Raw genomic sequence first — 12,840 nt, 5'->3', positions numbered from 1 at the left:
AATATTATTTTTTTGTAGTTTAGAGGCATAAAGTCAATTTTTACCTACTAAAAAGGGACTTTGACTTGTAATTGTCGTTTTCCTTCATGTTTAAGCTTTTTTCACTAAAAAGAAACATTAAATTAAAATACATCTCATCATGTCACTCGTGTCCTCACCCACCACAAACTTATGTTCATCTTCACGAACACCCACCCTCCCTATTCTCAGTCATAGACCTTCACATGAATTGTTCGTCTCTCCAAGATTTCACCTTATTCAGATCAGGTTTCACTCTCTGCTAGGTATCTTTGGTTAGAATGTAACACCCATAAAATTTGAGCAAATTTAAAACTTTTTAAATCATATAAAATCATTCAGTTATTACAGTTTATTTTTAAAATAGTTTAAACATCAGAGTTCCCAGAAATCATAATCATAAATCGAGGAAGTGTACGGTCACGCATTCGCCTTCCCGCGGCCATCCGCTGAACCTGAAACAATAAACTAAAACTGTAAGCCCGAAAGCTTAGTGAGTTACCCCCAAAATACCAACTTCATACAACCATAACATATCATATAACAAACACAGAACAGCCATGCATCTCGAGTCTACAGTGTGACTGATCCGCCCGTATCGGGCCTTCAGTCCACCTGGTCCCCTCTCTGAGTCTATAGTCTAATTGGACCGCCCGCACCGGGCCTTCAGTCTATCTAGTCCACTCCGAACCTCGGCACGTCTGGTCCGCCCTCTCGGGGACTTCAACCTATCCGGACCGCTCGCCGGGCCTTCAGCCTGACTATGTGTCCTCGTGAGCCTGCAGTCTATCCGGTCTGCCCTGGGTATGTTGGCCTACAGCACAAAGCAGGACCCGCCTCAACCCAACCCCCATTCCAATCAAACAATCATGTGAACATAAATATCATACGCTAACATGTATATAACATATAATCATACCGATCTAACAGATCACTAACATAGCAACCATCCTATAACCAGGATACTGACCTAACCGGTCACTAACGTAACATCCAGGATACCGACCTAAACCAGGTCGCTAGCATAATACCATCCTAACTACCAGGATGTAGATCTAACAGATCAATAAACATATCAAGCAATTACCCGGATACAAATCCGATAAAGGGTCGGCCTTGGTGTCGTACACCCTGTTGATATAGTGAGGATAACTCACCTCGTAAGTAGCTTGGAAGGTGGTGTCAAACTCCTCAAAATGTAGCTCCAACTCCAACACCTATATTCACCAATGTCCTTTGCTATAAATATCAAATTTATCAAAATACCCTCAGGAGTCAACTGGTCAACCCTTGGTCAAAGCCAAAGTCAACTGTCAAGGTCAACAATCAATGTTGACCTTAACTCGTCGAGTTCCTTGCATAACTTGCCAACCCGCCGAGTCACTCGTGTGACTCGTCGAGTTCCTAGTGTCAGTGGCCGTAACTCCTTGGCCAACTCGCCGAGTTTTTCCTTTATAACTCGCCGCGTTCATACGTGTCCAAAGGTTGGGAAAACCCTCGCCGACTCGCCGAGTCGTTCATACAACTCGCCGAGTCTCTTCAGTCCTTTATTCATACAGACGATTTTAAGTCATGCTAAGGCTCCAGATTGTAGGTCCAGCTTCCCAATGCATGTTTATCACGTAAAGTTGCAAACTTTACGTGCATGCAAGGCTCTAATGACTCATAATGCCAAATCTAAACTTGAAATGGAGTTTAACTCAAAAGGAAGGGTTCATACTTGCTAGAGTTGTAAGCTTTATGGACCTAAAGACCAAGGAGAGTTCAGATCTGAAGTTTTAACTTCAGATCTTAGCTCTTACCCAAGAATAGCTTCATATCATGATGAAAATCCCTAATCTTCAACCCAAAAGAGATCTAGAAGGAAAGAAGGTCAAGGTAACGACTTGATACCTTCAAATGGTGCTATCTGAGGTAGATTTTAGGTCCACACAAGCTCATTGTTGCTAGCTACTTGATCTTCAAGTTCCTTTCTCTAAGAATCTTCTTCCAAGGGTTGAAACACACAAATGGATCACACACACACACACGTATTAGGGTTTTGCTGAACTCTCTAGAGGCTGCAAAGGGAGGCTAAGGGGCAAATGATCCTTTAAATAGGGTGCAAAACCCCGAAATTTAGGGTTTCATCCTCCAGCTCCTACTCGTCGAGTCCCTTCTTGGACTCGGCGAGTAGGTCACTTAAGTGTGCGGCCTAACCCGCTGCTACTCGACGAGTCAGGCAACCAACTCGTCGAGTAGACCTTGAATTCATGAGAATTTATCACCATAAATTGATATTCGAGAATCGGGGCGTTACATAGAATCTCTTTTTCATTTCGATTTCCATGTATATACAAGTCGGTGAAGCTGCACAACAGCCCAACAAGGATGTTTATTCGGTTTTTTCTTCATTTGATTTCCTTGGTTTGAATCTCTTCTTCATTTCGAGTTTCATGGTTCTACAAGTTGGAAGGCATGAGTTTGAGCTACATGTAATTGTTGTGGGAGTTGGGAGGAAGATGAACAAAATTGTAGTGTCACCAACTAAAATTGAAAATCAAAACCCACATCGACTTGGTGCTTGTTCGTGGAAGGGGAAAAATAGTTAACCTACATCGAAGATCAATACAAGTGCATATTTCACTTGTTTTTGTTTTTGTTCGTTGATAATCTTGCTTGGAAACCATCTGGAATCGTTTTGCCCAAACCTATAATTGTTTTTGTTCCAGATGTCTGTGTTCTTAATTCCTTACCATCAATTGAAGAAGGGGGTGAGAGACACACACAACAACAAGAAATACCCCTATTCTTGACTCGAAGAGGAAGAGACCACCTAAACCCATGTATTTCGATTTCCAATTTCTTTTGGGGCCTACACATAGGATACACAGGTGGTTGCGAAAAGTTTGATTTATTTTGGGATTATCCATGACAGATCGTTGTGTTCATTTCACATTCACGAACAAGAGAGGTGGTAGAGATGATGAGAGATCGAGAGAGAGAGAGAGTGTGTGTGTGTGTGTGTGTGTGATGACATTGGAGACTGATGGTAAGGCCTTATGTGGTGGTCAATGGCAGAAAATGGTTGTGAATTAGGGCTTTTCATCGGCGCTGACTAGGTGATCATCGATGATTGTCAACGTACTAGCGAGCGAGTAAGGGGGCAACCAAGGAGGCTTTGGCTCTTGCACTTCTGGAACTGCACTTATAGAGCAACAATTTAACCGGAGGAAAAGAGCGACATCTTAACTGATGAAGGGGGTGTGGCATCTTACTTGATGAGGTGGATTTGTGATTTAATGGCATGGATTTTAATCTGTGCTGACTATGCTTCTAACTTGTGCTGACTAGACTGTTAGCCGGTAGTAAGTCAAGGATTTCAAAAATAGTGACCTTTTAAAATTTAAAAGTGAAGTTTATACACCTATAATGTAAGAAAAAAAGATGAGGAACCTTTTAAAACAAAACCTCATAGTTGGTTGGGCTACAGTGACATTTACTTTTTTTTTATAGAAACATTATGTGTGTTAGAAAAAATAAAAGACTACTTTGTACCTAATAGAAAATTTGCATATTACTCCCCCACATTATATCGTCGTGTTTCATCCCTACATTTCTTTGTTTTCACACTTTCGCCACATGAGTTTTATATATTTACACGTTTAATTCTTATATTTTCGTAGTTACATTATTTCGACCCCCTACGCAGCGGGATAGTAACTTACTGGTCAAAGTTGACTTAAAAGATATTAGTAGTATGTTAAATATGTCTTTAATTGGTGTAAGAAATAGTTAATGGATTTAAACGTTATTTAAATGTTTTAAATTTGAATAAAACTTGTTCTTTATTTAGCTTAATTCTTACTTATATAGTTCTATAGTTGAGCTATTTGAGTTTAATAATCTAATATAGTTTTGAGAGAATACTGAATTATTCAAGCTTTAACATTAAAAAAAAATGTCGAGCCATTCAGGCCTTCATGACTCGTCGAAATAATAAGTAGATTTCTCTTTCGAAAAAAAATAAATAAATAACAAGTAGATTGCAATTTTACGATTTGAACTCGAGTTTTTGTTACTCCTTTTTAACCTACTTAGATCACAATTGTTTTACATTTCATCGTTTTATAGGATAACCACAAAACGACAAAAAAAATGGAACAGTCTTATCATGGAATTTAGGTATCACATTCAGTTTGCAGAATGTAATTTTTTTTACATGAATCTTCTAGGTGGTTTGGTGTAGTGTTGGTCATTTAAATTGACAATGCCTCTTTCGTTTTGATTAGTATTTATTCCTTTATCTTTTTTTTTTAATTCTATTTATTATTCAGTAATAATTAATACTAAAGTGCGAAAATAGTTTACGTGGTTTATTGAAAATTGTTATTTTGGCCCAAAATATTTTCGATTGATCCAAAAATTTTATTTTATTGCAGTTTTGATCCATTAAATTTTAAAACTTTTTATAATGATAGATTTGTCCCGATTAATATGATTTTCTTTTCTTCTTACTTTTTTTTTTAATTTTCCGATTAAAAAATATAAAAAATAAAAATAAAAACAAAACTCACCCGTACTACCACACCCACCCACCATATCTTTAACATACATATTATCCATCTCTCTCACTTTATTATGTCACCGAAAACCATCACCACCTGCTCGAAACCACCGCTACCAGCCGAAAACCACCGCCAAAACCGCCAGTCTTCCTCTACTTCGTCTCTCTTTCTGTCCATTGTCTCCTTCTCCGACATCGCCTACCAGGTGTTAAAACATCTCTTTCTGATTTAGTCGGAGTTTTGATCCGGAAACCCATCTCGTCGGTCTCTTTTTGGAACGTCGTTGTTGTCGGAAAACCCATAGAGGGTTTGTTTTTGTCTTCGCCGAAAAATAGAGGGTTTGTTTGTCTTCACCACCAAAACGATGGTTTTCAGATCCGAGGTTTTCCAAGAAACGACGGTGGTGCTGACTTGTGGTGGCGTAATATTCTACATATTTTTGTTGTCTCATTTCGTCTTCTTCGTTGTATTCGTCGGAGTCGCTGTCCAGATCTGTTCATCCAACCAAGCTTCAACAACGACGGTAATCGGTGATGTAGCTCGAAAAACCTAAAGAATTCCTCTTATTTTAAGTTTGCAGATCAACTATTCATTTGGAGATCAAGTTCAATAACAATGGGGTACAAGATCGACGATGCTAGTGTTAGGGTTTCCAGATGGTAGTGGTGGCGTTGAGGTTAAGAGTGGTGACACTAGGATCTTTGGGGAATGAGAGAGATAAAGGGGAAGTTCGACAATGAAGGCGAAGTCATCAGATCGTTCATCATTGGAGTTCAGATTTGTAGCTTGATTCACCAATGCTGGTGAATGTGACACTAGGGTTACAAATAACGATGACGCTAGGATTTTGTTGCCTCCAACAGGTGGTGGTGTTTAATTTCTTAACATGTGGTGGTGGTAGGATCTTTGGGGAATGAGAGAGATAAAGGGGAAGTTCGACAATGAAGGCGAAGTCATCAGATCGTTCATCATTGGAGTTCAGATTTGTAGCTTGATTCACCAATGCTGGTGAATGTGACACTAGGGTTACAAATAACGATGACGCTAGGATTTTTTTGCCTCCAACAGGTGGTGGTGTTTAATTTCTTAACATGTGGTGGTGGTAGCAACGATAACATTATAATTTTTCCAGCAGCTTGATGTGGTGGTGTTGAGAGGAGATATAGAGAAGTTAAATATGTGGTAGGTGTGGAATGATAGAAAGGGTAGATGGGTGAGATTTTTATTTTTGAATTTCTTATAAATACATAAATGAAAAGAAAAGGGAAAAACATAAAAGTAAGGGCATAATCCTCATTTAAAGACGTTCAAAAAAAAATTAGACTAAAATAGCAATAAAATTTCTAATTTGGACCAATGGTGATAATCCAAAACTTTTTAGACAAAAGTGATAATTTTAAGTTAAATAGACGGATAACTTTTGTTGCTTTGTTTAATTAATATTTTGTCGAACCATCATCCTTAGCTCATCACCATGAGACTGTCGGCAAAAACCCTTGGTTTGTCGCCGAAAACAACTGGAGTGTCGCCTCCTTATTCCTCCTCCTTCACCTCTTTTCCTGGCAAGAGTAGATGAGGCAATATTTTAGTAGGTTCTTCACGATATAAAAGCATTCATTATGGGGTAAGGCGTGGGTTTGAATTGAAGAACACCTTCGTCGTTCCCCCACGTGATGCAACCACAACCAAACCTTTACATCACATATTTTGGTTTTGGATTTGAACTTCAGGTTTGATATGGTTTTGGATTTGAGTTTCATATTGGATTTTGGTTTCGGATTTAAGGTGTAGGTTCGATTTTAAGATGTGTTTTAGATTTATGGTTGAACATTAGGCAACTTTGTGTTGAGTTTGTGGTAGATTATGTGGTATTGGATCTATAGCTAGAGATGGTGACCGGAGTTGGTGTTGGGAAGTGCATTGTCTTCATTCATTTGGGAAGGAAGACTACTAAGGTGAGATGAGTCCCATTTCAAACAATATATTAATAACTTACTTTATTATAATATCTTATATAATAAAAAAGAATTATCAAAATAAAAATATATCATTAAATGTAAAATAGTCATTTTGTTTCCGGTAAGGATCAAATCCGAAACAAAACTAAACCACATTGATGGTGCGCTTTAAAAAAAATTAGAAACCACACACGTTGACTACTCAATCCGCATGGACCATTCATGTAGTTTACTCAAAATTTGATGAAATATCTTTTTAGCCATACCCTCTAGTTGGATTTCACAAATGTATTTTGTAGTTTCGGTTTCATGTAAAGTTGAAACATTAAACAAGTTGAGAGAGTTTCACCTTAGTCTTGGTGTGACATGTCAACTTGTTTACTTTTGTATCGGGTTAGCGGGGTACGCTTTAAACATAACAAATGTGTCGTGTCATGTTAAGTTGAAACACTAAAAATGTTGAAAAAATAGGGGTCATAGAGACGGAAACTATTGGTACATTTTATTGTAGCAATAATGTGGTTCTATCTCACTCCTTAGCTTCAAGTAATCACGTCGTCAAGAATCCGAATTACTTAAGACGATATTAGCTCAATGCCTGAATCATACACATAACCACGATGGTCTCCCATCCTCTTCCTCATTCTATCTATATTTGCTTTTTGTTCTAAGATCACACACACATAAACCCGTTTTTATTTCCGGAAGTTTTCCTTATGCTCGGCGCCCAGAGAGAACACACAAGAAGCTATTGGATTTTGACTTTGTCAATTCCTATTATTAAACAATTTTTTTTCTTTTAATTCATTTTTTAAAATAACTATATTTCCTATTTTTTTCTCTTTTCCTCTCAAACCAAAATACCAATAAATACAAATTATTTATAACTTCTTTTCCTTTTAAATAAATTGCCAACACTCTCTTAAAAAAATACAAGGAAGACAATAATAATATAAAACTTTGTATTATTTTTTATTTTATCAATTAAACCTTAAAAATACCTATTCTTGTAAGTGATAACCACCGATTTATCTTTTTTGAAGCAAGCTCTTATTTAAGGTAATTTGGGCTTTCAATTTATTTAACCCATCAAAATACACTAGCCATTATCTTGATATTACTTGTTATAAAATTTATAATGTTCCATCAGATCTGTAATAAAGTTATTTATTTTTTTATCACGATTTATGTAATTGGATTTCAACTTATTACTAAAAGAAATATTAGTTTTATGCACATTTGAATCGACAATATATCGACTTGATTTTATTATTTGAGAAAAAAAAAAACGATAACTAGTTAAAACTTAATTACACAAAATAAATTAAATTTCAGTTTCATTACATAAATAAGTAAAAATCCTATAAACATCCATTTGATCCCTAAAAAGTTAAATATGCTGGTACAAATAATAAAACGATTAAATAACACATATTGGTTTCAACTTTCAAGATCCAATTTACAAATAATTATTTTAGTTGGAAAACATGCCTCTAATTTGCCTTTCTGTGGCTGTCTTTGGCATCTTCTTAGATACTCACCGACACTCCACCCGTAATCCATATATTTTCAATACTACCCTCTCCACTAATATCTTCAACAAGTTTACGCCTCCAGTCATAAAAAGAACATGCAATTTTTTCCAATGTTGTTACTCATTGATCTTTTGGCCAAATTAACTTGCTTTAATTGGGATTGAAAAGATCCAAACGATGTACAATTGAAAAAAATATATATATAGGATTTTAGGGGTGTTTCACGGCATGGAATTGGATCGAACCAAACCAAAACCAAAACCAAAACCAAAACCAAAAAAAAAGTAAATAAATTACATAATGAAACTAACAACTGAAATAACCAAAGTTGGTCCAACTTTGATTTAGAACTAGTTCAATCTCGAATAAGCGTATGCAAATTCATTTTAACTATAAAACTATAGATTTTAATCAACATTATCTCAAACTTCAAAAATAAAAATTGGTTATGTTTGTTTTGAATTGGAACAAACTGATTCAAGGACATAACAAAAAAAATCGTTTTTTTTGGTTCCCTTTAGAACTGAAAATAAAATAATTAATGTTCGTTCTATCTTAGTTTGTTTTCATTGATTACATCAGTATGTTACTAAAAGTATGTTTCTAAATATTGATTGAGAGAAGTATGTTTCTAAAGTATAGATTGATAAAGAGAGACTATACCACTGACATTACTACATATTGATTTTAGGTTTTCTAAAGTTAGATTGATTGAGATTTGAGAGTATGTTACTAAAAGTTGTTCTATAATAAATAGTTAAGAATCATTAATAGGTAAAATAAAGAGGGTTACTTGAGTATGTACACGAATAGGAGGAGGTGATTGTGTAATTTGTAGAAAACAAAAAATGAAGAGAGAAACTGAGAAAGGGACCATATATGATAAAAACAAATGCTGGGGGCTGATATGGAAAATGTGACCTTGATCGATTATTTGTTTAATTGCAATTATTGAGTTCAATATTCAATAATAATTTCCGGTGGTTATCGTTTTTTATTATTATCTTTAAGTTTATATTTTCTTAAATATACTTTAAAACAACAAAACTTTCGTTTATAAAAATATATACAATCCTAATAATAATTCATATGGTAAAACCATAACTGATCGACATCATTATTTAAATGATTAAAGCTAAATTGATGGTTATATATAGACAGAATTCCAACTAGGCCACTCACAACTCACAAGTCACAGCTCTTCTTTACCTCCTTCACCACCCAGAACAGCCACTCATCGCCGCATCTCCGGCGAAATGCAGACGTTTTCGGCGGTTACTCTCGCGGTCCTTTTACTCATTTCTCTCTCCACCACTACCGACGCCCACAACATCACTCATATTCTTGACAAAAGCCCAGAATTCTCAACCTTCAATCACTATCTCACACTCACTCACCTTGCCGGAGAAATCAACCGCCGCCAGACTATCACCGTCTGCGCCGTCGACAATGCCGCCATGGCTGCCTTGATTGCCAAAGGCCTGTCACTTGTCACTATAAAAAATGTTCTTTCCCTTCATGTCTTTGCCGACTACTTCGGCTCCAAAAAGCTCCACCAAATCACCAAAGGCTCCACCTCCACCGCCACCATGTACCAAGCCACCGGTGAAGCCCCTGGCACCACCGGATACGTACATATCACCGACGTTAAAGGTGGTAAAGTTCACTTCACTCCCGAAGACAATCCCACGCAAACTGTTCTTTACGTAAAATCCATCTTAGAAATGCCTTACAACATATCTGTCATTCAAATTAGTGAAATTCTACAGTCGCCGGAAGCTGAGGCACCGACATCGGCGCCGGATCTGAACTTAACTTCGTTGTTACAAAAAGACGGATGTAAAGCGTTTTACAATCTGTTATCGACTTCGGGAGCTATCGGAACGTTTTTAAGCACTGTTGACGGCGGAGTAACGGTGTTCTGTCCCAGTGACGACGCTATTACGGCATTCGCGCCAAAATACAAGAACTTAACGGCGGAAGAGAAGACGTCTTTGTTGCTTTACCATGGTGTTCCGATCTATAATTCCATGGGAATGCTGAGATCAAGTAATGGGTTGATGAACACGTTAGCGACGGAAGGGGCGAAGAAGAAATACGACTTCACTGTACAAAACGTCGGCGACGATGTGAAGTTGAAGACAAAAGTGGTAACGGCGGTGATTACAGGGACGGTAATCGACGACGAACCGGTGGCGCTTTACAAGATTGATAAAGTTTTGTTGCCGAGGGAGTTGTTTAAGGGGACGGCGGAGGCTGATGAACCTGCAGCGGCACCGAAGGCGGCGAAGAAGAAAAAGAAGGCGGCGAAGAAGGGTGATAATGCGGATGCCCCGGGGCCAGACTCTTCAGATGATTATGGTGGCGGTGATGCGGCGGATCAGACGGCTAGTTCCGGTGGGAGGCTGGTGGCGTCGGCGTTTACGGTGTTGTGTCTCGCACTCGTTTTTGTTTGATGAGGTTTTTTTTTGTTAATGCGATGGAGTGACGGCGCGGTAATATAGGTCCCACGAAGTTGACGCATAGAAGAGCACAACCTCCTTTTTATTGTATATTATTTTAAAGTTTTTTTTCTTTTCCATTTTTTATTTTGTAATATAGACGTTTTTTTTTCCTCGGTTTTGTAATTGTTTTGAGTGCTTGATTGATTTGATTAAAATAAAACGAGACACATTGTTGTATTTTAGTTGTGCTCGCAGGTTACATTCCTTCGTGTGTGTGTGTTTTTTTTTTTTTTTTTTTTTTTTTTTTTTTTTTTAATAAAAGCCTATTTCAGTTTGAAATCACTTTAATAGGAGATGAAATAATATTGAATTTTACAATCTAACTTGGTTATAGGTATGAATACCGAATTGAAGATATCAATTTATGAAATAGTTCAACCACATAAATATATACATATACCACATACATATAGATTAAAATCAAGAAATTACTACTCATAAATATATGAACATCATAAGAAAAAAATTTATATTACATATATCAAATACAAACATCTAAGAACACAGCCTATCTACTGTATTTGGTGATCATGAAATATACTCAAACATCATCAACCTAATCTTGATAACCAATGTGATATTTATAAATCTTGAAATACTTTCTTGTAGACAATATAAGTCGATTATAAATCTTGAAATACTTTCTTGTAGACAATATAAGTCGATATGTCTGTTAGGTTCTCTTTTTCATCCATGATTACACATTTATGCTCTCTTTGTTTATTATTCTAGACAAAGTGACATACAACTTTTTGTAGATGAAAACGAGTATTCACAAGAATAACCCAACTATAGAAAATGATTGGCTTTGGCTTTTATTGATTATCATTGCAAAACACAACACCAAGGGGAATTGTTTGCAGGCAAATTTGAATGGCATATGTTTGTTAGATGAAGCTAAAACGGCTCTTGAGTATGAACGTTCGAGCTCGATCCAACATTATTTCGAGAGATTATTTATGCTTCCAGTACACATATTATCAACATTATCGGAACACCTACTTTCAATTTTAGTTTATGATTCAATATTCCTAACAATTTGATGGATATTAAAACATCAAGTGAGTACAACGCTTCAGTTTTGTTATATGTTTATGTGTATACCAGGCAGGGCCCGATGACTGACAGATATGTATACCAAGCAGGGCTCAATGTCGGGTGTGCCGCATTATATGTTTATTATGTATGGTATGTGGTATTTTGGGGAACTCATTATGCTTTGTGCTTACGGTTTTCAGTTTATGTTTTCAGGTACTTCTGGTTCGAAGGGGAATGACCCAGGATGATTTCAGTGCACACACCACCTCGTTCCGCATTTTATGATTACTATGATGTTTTATGATGTAGTTGATGTTCCACCATGGTTTTATGATGATGTTTTGGATAATAGTTTTATTAATTTAAAAACGAAAATTTTTGGTCTTAATTTTGGGACGTTACAAGTTGGTATCAGAGCCTTAGTTTGAGGGACTCGGACGTACTCTCAGGTATGTCTGAACTCAAACTGAGGGTTTGGTAGAATTTTTTCAAAAAGAAATGTTTTATAGAAAGGGTTTCTAACAAAAGAAAAGGGTGTGGTGAATGTAATTGACCGAACTCAAGAAAGTTTTCCCAAAATATCTATACATGTTTATGATATGCTTTGATTTATGAATTTGTGAATCGCATGCTAGTTAGGGCTAAGGATTTGCTCAGGATTTGCATGATAGAATGTTAGGAGAGATGCCTTTATATGCCTACTGTATGAGCTTGTAGACTTGCATTCTAGTACTGATCAGTTAGTGATAGGATGGCCTGATTAGGTTAAGCTTGATTCCAATTACTCAATGCTCGAATGTTGCTTGCTTTGTCCTTTTTAGGAGTTCTCACTAACTTCAGCTAACTAGTAAGCGAATATGCTAAGTTACATATTACAGAAACTAAATAAATTTAGAAGGTTAGGTTTTAACTCTATTGCGCAGCTCTTGTTTGAGTCCAACCGTTGTAGTGTGAGACCTTTCATTCGAAGAATTATCTAGTATCGGTGATATGTAATTGTATTCGTGAGCAAGTTAGAGAGTGCTGGAAGGAGTTCCTTCTGAAACTGAAGGCGAAGAGTGGTGTGGTGATTGCCCTAGGAAAACCTAGGAAGAGATTTAGTGTTGGGAGCCTTGTCTTGAGAAGGATTATTTGTATGGATAAGGAGTGACTTGGAGGATTCAAAACGATCCTTGAGGAAAGTACGGATAGATGTGGAAGGCAGTATAGGCCCATACTACTGAAAGCAGAGGATCCGTAC

At 36.8% G+C, this 12,840-nt stretch overlaps 1 pseudogene; it reads left to right on the top strand.

Moving 5' to 3' along the window:
• Positions 1–9,217: 9,217 nt before the first annotated feature.
• LOC145125304 (fasciclin-like arabinogalactan protein 2 pseudogene) lies at positions 9,218–10,744 on the top strand (annotated as a pseudogene).
• Positions 10,745–12,840: the final 2,096 nt, after the last annotated feature.

The sequence above is a fragment of the Lactuca virosa genome, chromosome 7 (genome assembly GCF_052849685.1).
Source record: "Lactuca virosa cultivar CGN04683 chromosome 7, Lactuca_virosa_CGN04683_v6, whole genome shotgun sequence".
NCBI classification, from domain to species: domain Eukaryota; kingdom Viridiplantae; phylum Streptophyta; class Magnoliopsida; order Asterales; family Asteraceae; genus Lactuca; species Lactuca virosa.
The sequence above is the reverse complement of the archived record's forward strand: the minus strand, read 5'-3'. Positions and strand labels throughout refer to the sequence as shown.